The 13,232-nt window shown below is 41.3% G+C and overlaps 1 protein-coding gene across 1 annotated transcript in view; it reads left to right on the plus strand.

Annotated features, from left to right (window-relative positions):
* Positions 1-7,148: 7,148 nt before the first annotated feature.
* The window catches only part of DUSP16 (dual specificity phosphatase 16), an 86,354-nt gene continuing 80,270 nt past the window's right edge, over positions 7,149-13,232 (plus strand). The window contains exons 1-2 of the mRNA XM_045554308.1: positions 7,149-7,592; positions 8,779-8,928. The gene's annotated coding sequence lies outside the window, so the exon portion shown is untranslated. The remainder of the gene's footprint in view (positions 7,593-8,778; positions 8,929-13,232) is intronic.

Here is a 13,232-nt window from a genome sequence, read left to right on the forward strand (position 1 = left end):
CACACTGAGATGTATGTTTACTCAGAAAATGGGAAAAAAAAACATTTAAAAATCTCTGGCTTTCAAAAACAGATACCAATTTTTAAAAACATATTCTTTATGTAAAACAAAAAAAGGACATTACTATATTCATTCCATTTATTTTCCTTTAGGGTCAGATGAAAAGAAGCAAAATTCATCTAACCTAGTGGTTCACAATTTTTTTGGTTGTTGCAGCATCCTTATTCCTGTTTTCTAATTTTTCAATTCCTGTTTAGACTTTCTATTAAAGGTGCTATAAGACCTTTATTTACTGAAGTGAATTAAGTTTAATTTTATAGGATAATTGGAAACAGAATAAAAAATTTAGGTATTTGTCATTTACATTTAAAGTTTTGTGAGCTGGAGTCAGCAATTGAGAAAAGTTGTAAGTAATTACTAACAAATCTTTTTTAGCCTTTTATTTATTTACTTTCCCCCTACTACCACCATTATTTTTTTCTGATTGTAGAAGTATTTTTCAGCCTTTTAAAAGAAAAATACATCTGATGTTAGAAATGATAATTCTTTGATTAATATTTTATTTTACAGTTATCATAAGACTTGTCAAAACATCCTTGACAAAACCCCCAAATGTGTGTTCCACATAATACTAAAAATAAAGTTTGGGCTGTAGGTAGTGAAAGTCCATCTGCAACTCTCTTGAGGTTGCAACTGAGAAATTCTCATTTCTCATTTCTTTAATCCCTGTTTGTTATGAATTGTTTCATTACAACAAAACTAAACCAAACCTTAGACTGGTTATCAGGTCATTAGGATTTTTGTAGGGTTGAAATATTCTCCATCTGTCTGTAAGTAGATATTATCCTATTCTTAACAGTCAACCGTCTTGAAATAGTAGTTTCTATTTCACTGTTTCCATTTTCTTCCTTCTCATTCCTTTTTCAACTCACTGCAATCTTGCTTTCTGCAAGATTGTCTTCAGTGAAACCACCCTCTCCATGGTCACTTTATTGCTAAATCAAAGAAATGCTTTTTAGTCCTTATCTCACTGGTCTTCCCTGAGGTATTAACCCGCCAGAAATACACTTTCTCCCTGCTTGAAACTCTTTTCTTGGCTTGCTTTCTGTAACAGCCACTTTCATTGCTTTTCTTTCTACTTCTCTAGTTTCTCCTCCTCAGCCTCCCTATGAGCTTTAAGCCTCACAGTTGCCTTCATTGCCAACATTTTTTTTTCTCACTTTCCCCGTGATCTCATCTACTGGCCATGACTGCAACGAAATATGGCTAATGAATCCCAAATCCTTATCTCTCACCCAGATATTGCCTCTGACCTTCAGACACATAAATGCAATGGCCTAGTACCTCTTGAGGTCCACAGGCCCCTCACACATGCTTAAAATTCAGCCTCTCATCTTTCCTCTGGCCGCAGTAAGCAGCACCACTATCCAACCAAGTCAGAAACCTGGGAGTCACCCTTGACACTGCCTTTCCCCTCAGCAGCTCCTACCTAACTGGTCGCGAGGTCCTTTTGATTCTAGCTTTTCAGTATCTTGAACCTGCCTTTTCCTTTCCATTTCCATTTAGTTCTCTAACTTGTACAATTGTTTCCTATCTTGCTTTACGGACCCCACCGAACCATTCTTCACGTGGCAAAATGCGAATCTGATCCTGTCACTTCTGCTTAAAATCTTTCAAAGGTGCGCCCATTGCTTGCCTTGAATAAAGTCCAAGCCCTCTGATACAGCTTGTAAAGCCCCTAGGATCTTGATTCTGCTTAGATGTGTAGTGCATGTTACCCAGATCCCAGCTCGTCCATCGGCTGTGCAATGTCCAGCAAGTCAGCTGTAAACTGGAGGTAAAAATAGTTGTGAGGATTGAATGACGTAATTTTCAATAAATGTTAGCTATTATTTTACATTGCGATTAACACCCTTATTCATATGTCTTTGGAAATAGTACTATCATTTCCTTAAGACTAATTCTTAAAGTAGAATTGCTGGGTATGCATTTTAAAAGACTTTTGAAAACATATTGCCAAATTGCCCTCCAGAAGAGTTATGTCAGCTTATGCTCTCACCAGCGGTATTGAGAAAGTTGGTTTCTCCACACTCTTGACTTAATCGTGGGATTGCCAATTTTTAAAATAATTGCCAAATTCATAAATGAAAAATCATCCAGTGTGTAAGTTATTGTGACTGTTTACATATGTGCCACAAAAAGATCAGATATACCAGATAACACAGAGTATTATTGCTATTTACTCTTTCTTGGTTGTACATCTTAATATTGATGTCTTTCATCTCTTTCAGGGCTGAGAACTTACACATTTTTTTTTTTTTTTTTGAGACAGAATCTCGCTCTGTTGCCCTGGCTAGAGTGCCGTGGCATCAGCCTAGCTCACAGCAACCTCAAACTCCTGGGCTCAAGCAATCCCTCTGCCTCAGCCTCCCGAGTAGCTGGGGTTACAGGCATGCGCCACCATGCCCGGCTAATTTTTTCTATATATATTTCTAGCTGTCCAGATCATTTCTTTCTATTTTTAGTAGAGATGGGGTCTCGATCTTGCTCAGGCTGGTCTCGAACTCTTGACCTCGAGCAATCCTCCCGCCTCAGCCTCCCAGAGTGCTAGGATTACAGGCATGAGCCACCACGCCCAGACCATACTTACACATTTTTGAACCTCTTTCCTTCCATTTCCTCAGGAATAGGCATGTATTTGTGCAATTGAATTGGATGAACACTTAATTCCCATTTAACTTTTAAGCTCAATATTTGGTACAGTTCCTTTATAAACCTTTCCATAAGGAGCTGGGACTTGGGAGACCTATTTGTAATCCTACTTTAGTCCCTAACTAGCTGTGCAACCTTGGGCAAGCCACTTAACCTTTCTGGAGCTTCACTTTCTTACATGTAATGTGAGTGGGATGGTACTAGGGAATGTCTTAGGTATCTTCTAGTTCTCATATTACACAGGTACAATTTTTCTTCCATGAAGTTCCTTCACTGGCAAACTTGTGGAATATTCCCTCCTACTCTGCAGCAAATACTGCCCTCCTCCAATATAGTGTCATCTCTTTGAGGCAGAGCTTGCTTCTGTCCAGAACTATAATTTGTTTGTACAGGGCTATGAACCTTAAGATGACAGCAGCAACTACTATCCAAAAAGCACAGCCAAGACTTATATGTGAAGTGGGTCTTACTCACTTTTTTGCATGTGACAAAATCCTTTGAAAGTTTGTTGAAACCTAGGGAGCCACTTACAGAAAAACACACATAAGCATGTATGCACAAGATTTCAGGGGGCTCCTATACCTTCTAAAGCCCACCCATTTACTCTCTAGGAATCTATGAATCCTGGGCACTTGATTTGGGGACATTAAAGGGATCCCTGGAGATTAAATTATCAAAAATACTCTCTTCCTATTGGAAAAAGAAGCTGCTAAAATAAGAAATATTTATAGAATATTATTAAAAACTAACCTATTAGGCTTACTTGCAAATTTCCTCTTCATAAATCAGATCATGTACTAGCCTGCTTAAATCTTTTAGAATAGAACCCACACTCCTTACCATGGACTACATGGTTCTACATAGTCTGACTCCTTCCCACCCTTGTGTTATACCTTTGAGCCCCGTTGGCCTCCCTTTGGCTCTGGGAACACAGAACTCTCTGCAAGACATTCTGTTTCTGTAGAAGGGTCTTAGAGTGACCTGTTTCCTCTGCCCAGACCACTTTCCCTGGTTGCCATCCTTCAGGTCTCAATTCAAATGCCCCCCCACCCCCCTTGAACTTCCTCAACTACCTTCATCCCTACCCTCAATCATTCATTATCACTTCACCCAGTTTTTTCCCTATGTAGTCAATCTTGTCACAGTCCTGGGCATTGTTTTTGTTTATTTGTTTATTGTCTCCTCTCCCCATTAGAATGTTAGTTCCACGATGGAAGGGCCTTTCTTATCTCATTTATAACCACATTCCCAGAGCTAGGCCTGGTGCCTGGCACATACAGGTAGTAGGCACTCAATCACTGTTTGTTGAATGAATGAATAAACTTCAGCCAGGGATGGATTAAGACCTTAAGCGGGTTTAAACACTAAAGATTATGGCACTCCTCCCCCATATTTAATTCTAACTAAAAAAATTTGTGCTCCTCCTCACATTTAACTCTAACTAAAAACAAAACTAAACCATACACTTTCAAGTACCGAAGTGAAAATAGCTTCTTTCTAGATTATTTGATTGTAAATTTTGGAGTTCCTGCTTTGCTGGTTCCCTAAGTATTTGAGCTCTTCCTTTGCCTTTGGGGAATCTAGCATTCACTCATGCCTCTAGATGTGCTAGACACTGTTTGAGTTTAAGCTTGTCTATGTCTACAAAAAAACTTGCTGGGATTTTGATGGGAATTATGTTAAATCTATAGATAACTTTGGGAAAAATTGACATCTTTATGGGTTCTTCTAATCTATGAATACAGTAAGTCACTCCAATTATTTGTCTTCTTTCTTTCATCAACTTTTTAGAATTTTCAGCATACAGGTCCTGTACGTGTTTTGCTAGATTTATACTTAAATATTTCATATTCTTTGGAGCAACTGTAAATAGTATTGTTTTTAATTTCTATTTCCACATATTTATTTATTGTTAGTATGTATAGAAACTGTTTAAGTAGGAGAAGGAGAAATGTACTCTTCAATTAAGTAAACTTGTTTTAATAGTTTCCCCTTAACTTGCTGGGCTGGTAACAAGCCATTTATCTTAACATTCAAGTGCCTCCACAATGTGCCTCTGTATCTCTTCAATCTAGCCTCGTACCTAATTGCTAAACACCCATCTCTACTACTACTGGACAGGTCACTCGTCTCCCACCTGAATACACCTTATTCACTATTCATTCCACCTCCATGTCTTTGCTCATGACATTTTCCCTCTGGAATAGTCTCACCATTGACTTCTTTATCCCAAATTAAATTTTAACTGTCCTTTAAGGGTAAGGTCAAAACTCTTCATAAGATGCCTTCCCTGACAATCCCAGCTTACATTGCTCCTTTTCTCCCCTAGACTCTTCTAACCAATGTTGTATGCTACTCAATCATTCATGTAGCTTTTAATTAGCTTTATATCTTATTTCTCTAACTAGATGAAATACACCGAGGAGGCTCCCATGATAGCAATCATAGCACTACATGCATACATTACACAAACTTTATTGTATAGATAAGGAAAGGGGAGAAAGGTTTCAAGACGTGTCAGTTAAAGTAAGGCAACTGGAGCTGCAGCAGGTGAAGGGTATATCATAAATTCCCATATATTTCATTTAAGCAAGATCCACGATCTCCACCTCTGGTACAAGGACTATGTTTTCCTTCCTTCCTAAAAATCCCAACACCTCCAACTAAGCAGATTGGAGGTGCAGATCCTTTCTAACTACCCCCTCCAAACCACTCTAAAAACAGCAGAGCTATGGTTACTAGATTTTTAGGGGTTTACTCACAGAGCACAAGCAATCCCGATAAGGCTGCAGTAACATGTTCTGGCCGCCAGAGGACAGGGAGCAGCCGGAGAGATTGCTTCCCCTCAGCTGAAGTCCAGAGGTCAAAGGCACAGGCTGAAAGTTGGTTTTGCATCTGAGGCCTTCAGGCTTCACTTACTGCCAGAAGTGCGTCTCCCATCTCCAAATGGGCTCCTTTTCCTTCTCAAAAAAATGGGTCAGAAATTCCCAGAGGCTGACCCCATAATACTAAACTTAAATGATTCCCAATCATAACGAATGCGTTTTCGTTGCAGGATTTAAAGGCAGAAAAGTAGCAACAGAGCTATATTATCTTTCTAACTCACCCCAAACCTGCTTCTCAGTTCTTTTGCCAATTAAAAAAAAAGTCCACACTTAGGCAGTGTCCACATGGCTATCTCTCAGCGAACAGTGCTTTAGGGGCCGGTGTCCCAGTACGGTACATTGCAGATGGAATGTTTTAAGAGTTAGATTATCCCTACACATAAATTCTGGCTCATGGAGCAGTCCACTCGCAGCGTGCTTTTCCATCATTAATCACATCTTTATGCGATATCCACGTGAGTACTTCTCAGTAGAAGCGGCTTCATGCTCAAATGCTCAAAGAACACAGGAATAAAGCTCCGATTGTCCTATTCAGTGATTCCAAGTCCTGGTTTGTCACCACCTCAGGTCTCTAGCTTTCTGAAATGCATAATGTCGTCTCAAAACAAAGCTATTTTAATGAATTCAAATTTTAAAAAAATGCATGAGGTATGTAGAGTTAAATCAGGAAGGGTCTTGCACCTCTCAAGAGGGCAGTGAATCGCTCATCTGATTTGAAGATGATTCTGTGCTGCCCGATGTAGAAAAGTTTTGAAGAGAATTCTAGGCTGCTTATACTCATATTTGTAAATGTAAGCAAAATAATTCAGGAAGAGTCATGTGCGGGCTTTCAACCGCAAACACAGATAGCTGAATGCCTGCCGACACCAGTGTGATTTTTCTTGAAGTATCCGTAACTTCTCTCCTAAGAGAGAGCCCTGCATTTTAGACTCGTCAGACTTTTTAGAGAGCGATTGTAACTCTCTCAAATCAGTGTTTGCTTTTCTTCACGTCGGTGAGGCGGCTGCAAACAGCCCAAGGTGGAGGGAAAGGCTCTGCGTCTGGGTGGGGGCAAAACCCTTCGGTACCTGTTGGGGCGCAGCGCTGCTGACACGCCGACCCAGCGTGGAGGGCGCGAGCCCGGGGGGGCGGGGGAGGGGACGGCGGGCGCGCGGGCGCGGGAGGAGGAGGAGGGGGGGGGGAGCCGCGGGGCCGCCTCCGCCCGCAGCCCCGGCTCCTCCCAGCGGCGCCCGCGGAACCTGCCTCCGAGTCGCCGAACTCTGGAAGGGAACGTGACCCGCCCCCTCCCCGCGCAGCCGAAACGAGGCGCGGAGCCGCGCTCGGGGCTCGGGCGGCCGCGGGATGGGCGGGCGTGCGTGCGGCCCCGCCCGGCGCCCACCGCCCACCGCCCTGCCCTCGCCTGTCTCCTCCTTTCCCCGGGGCTCTGCTGAGTTCATTCACTGGGATTGGTTTCAAGTGACGCCATCTCTTTATTTTTAAACCAATGACCTCATCCGCGCTTGAAGTTTCCTGACCAGCGACTCTTTCTCTTTTCCCCAACCCCCCACCCCACCCCCCCTGCCTTTCCCCCTCTTTCTGTGTATCACTGCTTGGGGGGCTTTAATCAGTTTTTAAACGATTATTATCACCTCGCCCTCCCCTCCCCTTCCACCACGCGGTCCCCCACCTTTACCTCCTCAAGTTCTTCACCCCTTTCGACATTTTTTTTGAAGGCTGATGGGGGGAAGGGTGGAAGAGAAAGAGTGAAGAAAAGTTGCAAACGTCTCTCTTCCTAAGCCTCCCGCCCCCACCCCTCCCCAGAGAAGGAGAAGATAATATAGTGAAAAGAAGAGGAGGAGGAGAGAGCGACGGGACGGGACGCGAGCGGCAGCGCAGCCGCCCTCCCGGCTCCGCGGCGGCGCCTCGCTAGCTCGGGAGGCGAGGGGGGCCCGAGCGGAGACGCCGTGACAACTTTCGTTTCCCTGAGAGGGAGTCGGGAGGTCGGCGGCCCCAGAAGTAAGTGGCCTGGGCGCACCGCGTGGGGTGCTCGGGCGGGAGGCTGCGGGGTTTGGGGCGCCCTCCCGCCCGGCCGCATGGACGCTCCGCGGCGCGCCCCGACTTCGGGCGCTGCGCTCTGGCGCCGCGGGCTCCGCCGTCCCGGGCGTCCCGGCCACCCTTTCGGGAGGCGGGGTGGGGGCGACCGCGGCCCGGAGCCGCGCGAGCCTCTGAAGCGGGGGTGTAGGCCTCGGTGGGGGCCGGCCCGAGCGGGAAGGGGGCGTGCGGCCGGCGTGGGGTCGCAGTCCGCGCGCCCCTGCGCGTGCCACGGTGCGGGAGCGGGCTCGGACTCGGAGTGGCCGCTGCGGGACGCGGCTCCTTCGCGGGCGAAGCTGCTCACTTGCAGGCGCGACTGTTACACAACTCGCCTGCCAAGTGGGGCCCCGGCCTGACTGTTCCCATTATCCCAAATTCGCCTTTGGGGTAAGCGGCGAGGCCACCTGGCTGGTGACGGTGCTGCTTTCTTCAACCAACCAAAAAAATCTCAGTTTTCCTTCAGGGGCTCGGGTCATGGTGTTGGGGGGGCCCAGTGCGCTAGTGGCTTATTTACATTAGCTATAAAACGTGAGAAATAAAAAAGCCCAGGGAGACAACTGAGGGTCTGTGTATCAGGTGTAGTTTCATGTAATAAAACACCATGGCGGAAAATATGCAAAACCTGTTTTCAGCTGTTGGGTTTATTTCCTAAAGAAAGCCGGTAAAGAACCTGAGAAAATACAACTAGATCTGAAAAAGAATGGATACTGCAAAATCCTAAAGAAGTTTATGAAACGTCATCTGCAAAGATCGTTGGCGTTTTAAAGTCCTGGGTGTCTCAAATTGTTTGGAGAAAGCACACCTCTAACCAGCCTGTGATGAATAAGTAAGGTGGGGAGGAAAAACCTGTTGCATAATCTCATTTGCCGTGAGGTTTGCAGAGCCATCCCCTTGAACCAAGGGGAAGTGAGTTAAGATGCAGGGTTTTAAAACTCTATGAAGTTTTTATTTACCCAGTGCTCCGGCTGCCACTTCTGCTTTAAAAGATTATTAAGTAAATACTCCGCTCTTAGAAGTGAACCAAACCTATCAAACCTGTTTAGAAAATGACCGGGTATGTTTCTTTCTCTTCTTCCTTTTCCGTGTGTGTGAAATTTACCATCCATGAAAGACCTTATGACTACTATTTGGGGACTGTCAGAAAAATGCCTCTTTATGCCACACTTTGTGGGCTGATGAAGAGTACATGTAGATGACAACTTTTCCTCGAAGGATTTATGCTATTTCATCTCCATCAAGAAAAGAGATTGTTAAAGTTAAGGTAAATTTTTAAAAGAAGAATTTTTACTAATTAAGTTAATTACTCTGTATTTATTTACTTTTCCTTGAGAATTGCATATATTGGTGGACACAGCTTGGAAGGCTGTAATTGAGGCTTGTAGAGTTGTGTATTTGGTGAAGGCAGCAGGCTGGAAAAGTAAAATGAAAAACTAAGAATATATGGCTTTGTGTAGGTATTTTAGACAGAATGTGACTAGGCACTGTGAAAGGGTTTTGTTTTTTAAATACAGTTGTGGAATTTACTGAGTTTGAAGACAGTGTGGAAGGTTGCTATTAAAATAATTTATTTGGCTAATATTTAGCATCTTATGTAAAAATTTGGGCTAAATAACACCAGCCCAAGAGTTGGATTTTAGGTAAAATAATTTGCACTTACAAAAATTGCACATGGGGGAAAAATTAGAAATGAGGTTGTTTTGAATTCTGGTAATGTGACTAGTATATGAAAATATGGTTCAAGCACCATAAACCTACATTCAGATGCAAAAAAATGTGTAAACTGTGGTAATATTTAAACATTTTTAGTTTTAACCTCTGGTATATCAGCAACTCAAAGTAAAATATTTGATTTCGCTTAAAATTGTACATATTTTACTTTCATGTTTCAGATAATGCGTAATTATGGAGGGAGCTAGGAACAGAACTGCAGAATTTTCCAGTTTTGTTTCTTTTTCAATTTGGGAAGTCCTTGTCCTTTGGTTCACTTTGGTGAATGTAATTGAGTACCTGTAAAAGAAAAATAGTCATGTGAAATTGGGGGTTAGGGGTCTCTTTGGCCAAAAGCTTAATGGCAATTAACTGAGAAGGGGGCAAAAGAGAAGATCCTGTTAAAACCCAGTTCTTTTCCTTTTTCCTATACATGTAAAAATTATTTGTGGGATGGTTGGGAGTGGAAGTGAGGCCAGGATCAGGGTTTAAGAGTAGGTCTAATAAGGTAGCTGAGTTTAGGCTGGAGCCAGAGAAAGGGGCAGGATTTATGTGTGAATTTGTTTTGATGCTGTCTATAAGTGCTTGTATTGGGAATTAAATGCCATGGGGTTTTTAGCATATGGAATTAATATTTTGATGAAGCTGACCAGTATTAAAGTTTTTCTGTTTTCAACTAATCATGAAATCCCACTAAATACAGTTTGCTAGAATTACCAGTGTAATTTACCTTGGAACCCCAAGTTTTCCTATAGTATCTGACAAAAACAGTTTTATATCCTTTGCTATCTAGACAAAAAATTTTTACTGGACAGTCAATGTTTTTAAAATGCTTTTATGTTCATGATGTCAGGTTTGTTAAAAAAAATGCTTTGCATTCTCAAGCAAAAGGTACTTTAGATTGAAAAAGTAAGTTAATACAGGGTAAACTGATTTGGATCAGAATCCCAAGAAAAGGAGATAAATCAGAGGAAACAGAAAACAGATTTTATGACAGATTTCAAGGGATTGAAGGAATTAGTTAAAAAGACTCATAGGAAAAACTACATTTGATGCTTGATTGGCTTTTTAAAAAAATAACATCAAATTTTAAAACTGAGACAGATATTGTCCATTATAAAACAAAATCTTACTAATGTTGGATTAAACAAAAACATAATTAAGAAAGTAAATCTTGCCCAAAGCTACACATATGTTCCAAAGTCAGATGTCTATTTTTTTCTGACTTTCTTGTGTTGTAGATAATCTGTTATTTTTATACATTTCATTAGCTGAGATGATCAAGGGTTGGCAGTGTGAAGAGAGGTTCATAAAGGTTGGCTAAATTTAAAGAAGCAGGCTCAGGCTTTAAGAAGAGGCCATTCTTCTACACAGAGTGATTGAGACAGGGAGTTAGAAATTTAATCAAATAAATGACTGGAGGAAAAAAGAGTGGCTCAAAAGAAGGATCTAAAACAGATTACTAAGGACAGGTACAAAGAAATAATAAAAGCTTGCCAGGGGTATGATCAGTAAAGAAGGAAATGGGATACATCTTGGCATGAAAGGAAAAAGGCATAAATGGAAAAATACTCTTCCATGCCTCAGCAACAAGAAGAGAGTAAATGAAATTTCACCCCCTTTTTGATTGGGGTTAGAAACTTCATTATAAATATCACCAAAAAGTCACTAGGTTTTTTTTTATTACATAAAAAAATTTAGTCTTGGGAGAGGGGAATGGGTAAATGATGCACATAAATTATGATTATATAAGAATATAAAACTTGAAATTGTCAGAGATAGATTTAAAGTAAAAGGGGACTGACTGCAAATCATGGCCTGTTTTGAGTTATGTGGATTATTAACTGGATTAACTGAATTTCTGCACTAACTAAAGACATAAATCAATCAAGCAAAACATTTATTAATGTTATACTATTTAATGTGCTGAGGTGGCTACCAAAAGTTGGGGACATGGGCCCATGCCCTTAAGGAGAATAGGATTATAAGAATTTTAAGGGAGATATGTACATATGCAAAGGGAAACAATTATTAGACAGACGTTAAGTGCCAAATTCTTGGTATAAAAAGAGAAAGAGGATTCTGGGAGGTAATCTTCATAGAAATAATAGAATTTGACCTTGGCTTTAAAGGTTGGTTAACGGGAAGTGGGGGAGGTGGGAGGTCAGAGAGGGAGGCTATTCACCCATTTCATCATTCAGTAGATTTATGTTGAGCCTCTGCTAAGTGCTAGACACTGGCCTTACAGTAGAATATAAGATAAAAGTTTTTGCCCTTATGGAACTTATATTCTAGTGGGAGAAGGCAGAAGGAACAAGAAACAATAAGGACAGCAAGAAGGAAAATAAACAACACATGAAAATCTGATGTCACTAATAAGTAGTGGAGGTAATGATCAGGGTCAAGGAAAGGGCTAGACTCCCACTTTTTCTGTGAATAACCTGTTTTGCCTATGATATTCTGATGAATAATGTTAATATTATAACTTTTTAATATTCATGTGCAGTCCAAACCAATTTGAATAGAATTCTACAAATTAATTCACTTTACCCAGATTTTCAGTAAAGAAACCTATGTGACTTTTTCTTTAGGTTGAAGCATGCAAACTTTGACTTTTTTTTTAACTCCTTGTTAACAATTCATCCACAGTTCTTTTGCTGCCATTTGTTAAGGAGCTCAAGTTTTTTGCAATGAGGTTAACATCACTGTTTACTGGTTTAGTTAGGACTTTCATGTATTGGGTTATATTTTTAGGTTAGATTCTTCATTAGGAACAATAATCACAATAGTGTTATGAAGTAAAGCTAAATTCCAAGAATAATTGTTTTGAGGGTACAGAGCATACAAAACAAAAGATGTACAGACAGTGTAAGTAAGCTATTGGGTGGGGCGTGGTGGCACCTGTAGTCTCAGCTACTCAGGAGTCTGAGGCAGGAGGATCACTTAAGCCCAGTTTAAATTCAGCCTAGGCAATGTATCGAGACCTTGTCTCTAAAAAAATAAAAAAGGACTAAATCTATAAAAAATATAAGTAAGCTATTAGAGTTGATTACCAGTAGGTAAAATAGGGTAAGGGATAACACCTGTCCAGGTCTTTTCTGGGTGATACAGGAATCAGATGACAAATTTAGACTGTTTTGTGCTCTGTGTGCTTAATTATGTCTCCTCAAAGATTTGTAGGGGATTTGTAGTGGTGTAAAGATTTGTAGTGGTCTCACTGAAAATATCTTAAACTTACAATTTTTCCTGTTTTTCTACAAAGAGTAGAAACCTGAAACAAAACTGTTCAGAAATGAGGAAGTCTGGATTTTTATTGTATTATCTGGTAGATTTGTTTTGTTGAAGATATCCTTTATAGTGTTAACTAAAAACAGACATTATCAGTGACTGTTTCATGTTTTCAGGCACACTTACAAAGTGCTTCTCAAGCATTCTTTTTATTTTGTTTTGAGACAGTCTTGTAGTGTTGCTTGGGCTAGAGTGCAATGGTGTCATCATAGCTCACTGCAACCTCAAACTAAATCATCCTCCTACCTCAGCCTCCCAGGTAGCTGGGACTACGGGCACGCACCACCATGCCTGGCTAATTTTTCTATTTTCTGTAGAGACAGGGTCTCACTCGTGCTCAGGCAGGTCTTGAACTCCTGGCCTCGGGTGATCGTCTTGCCCCAGTCTCCCAAAGTGCTAGGATTACAGGCGTGAGCTACCGTGCTCTGCCATTCTCAAGCATCCCTTAAAAAATATGTTCTCCCCCCTTCTCCACTCTTTTTGCAGTGTTAAATTTAAAAAAACTTTTGTAGGTGAATTTGGGATAAAGGATTCCAAATATTAAGTCTGCGTTTCCATAGGACCAAATCC

This window comes from Lemur catta, chromosome 6, assembly GCF_020740605.2.
Source record: "Lemur catta isolate mLemCat1 chromosome 6, mLemCat1.pri, whole genome shotgun sequence".
Taxonomy (NCBI): Eukaryota; Metazoa; Chordata; class Mammalia; order Primates; family Lemuridae; genus Lemur; species Lemur catta.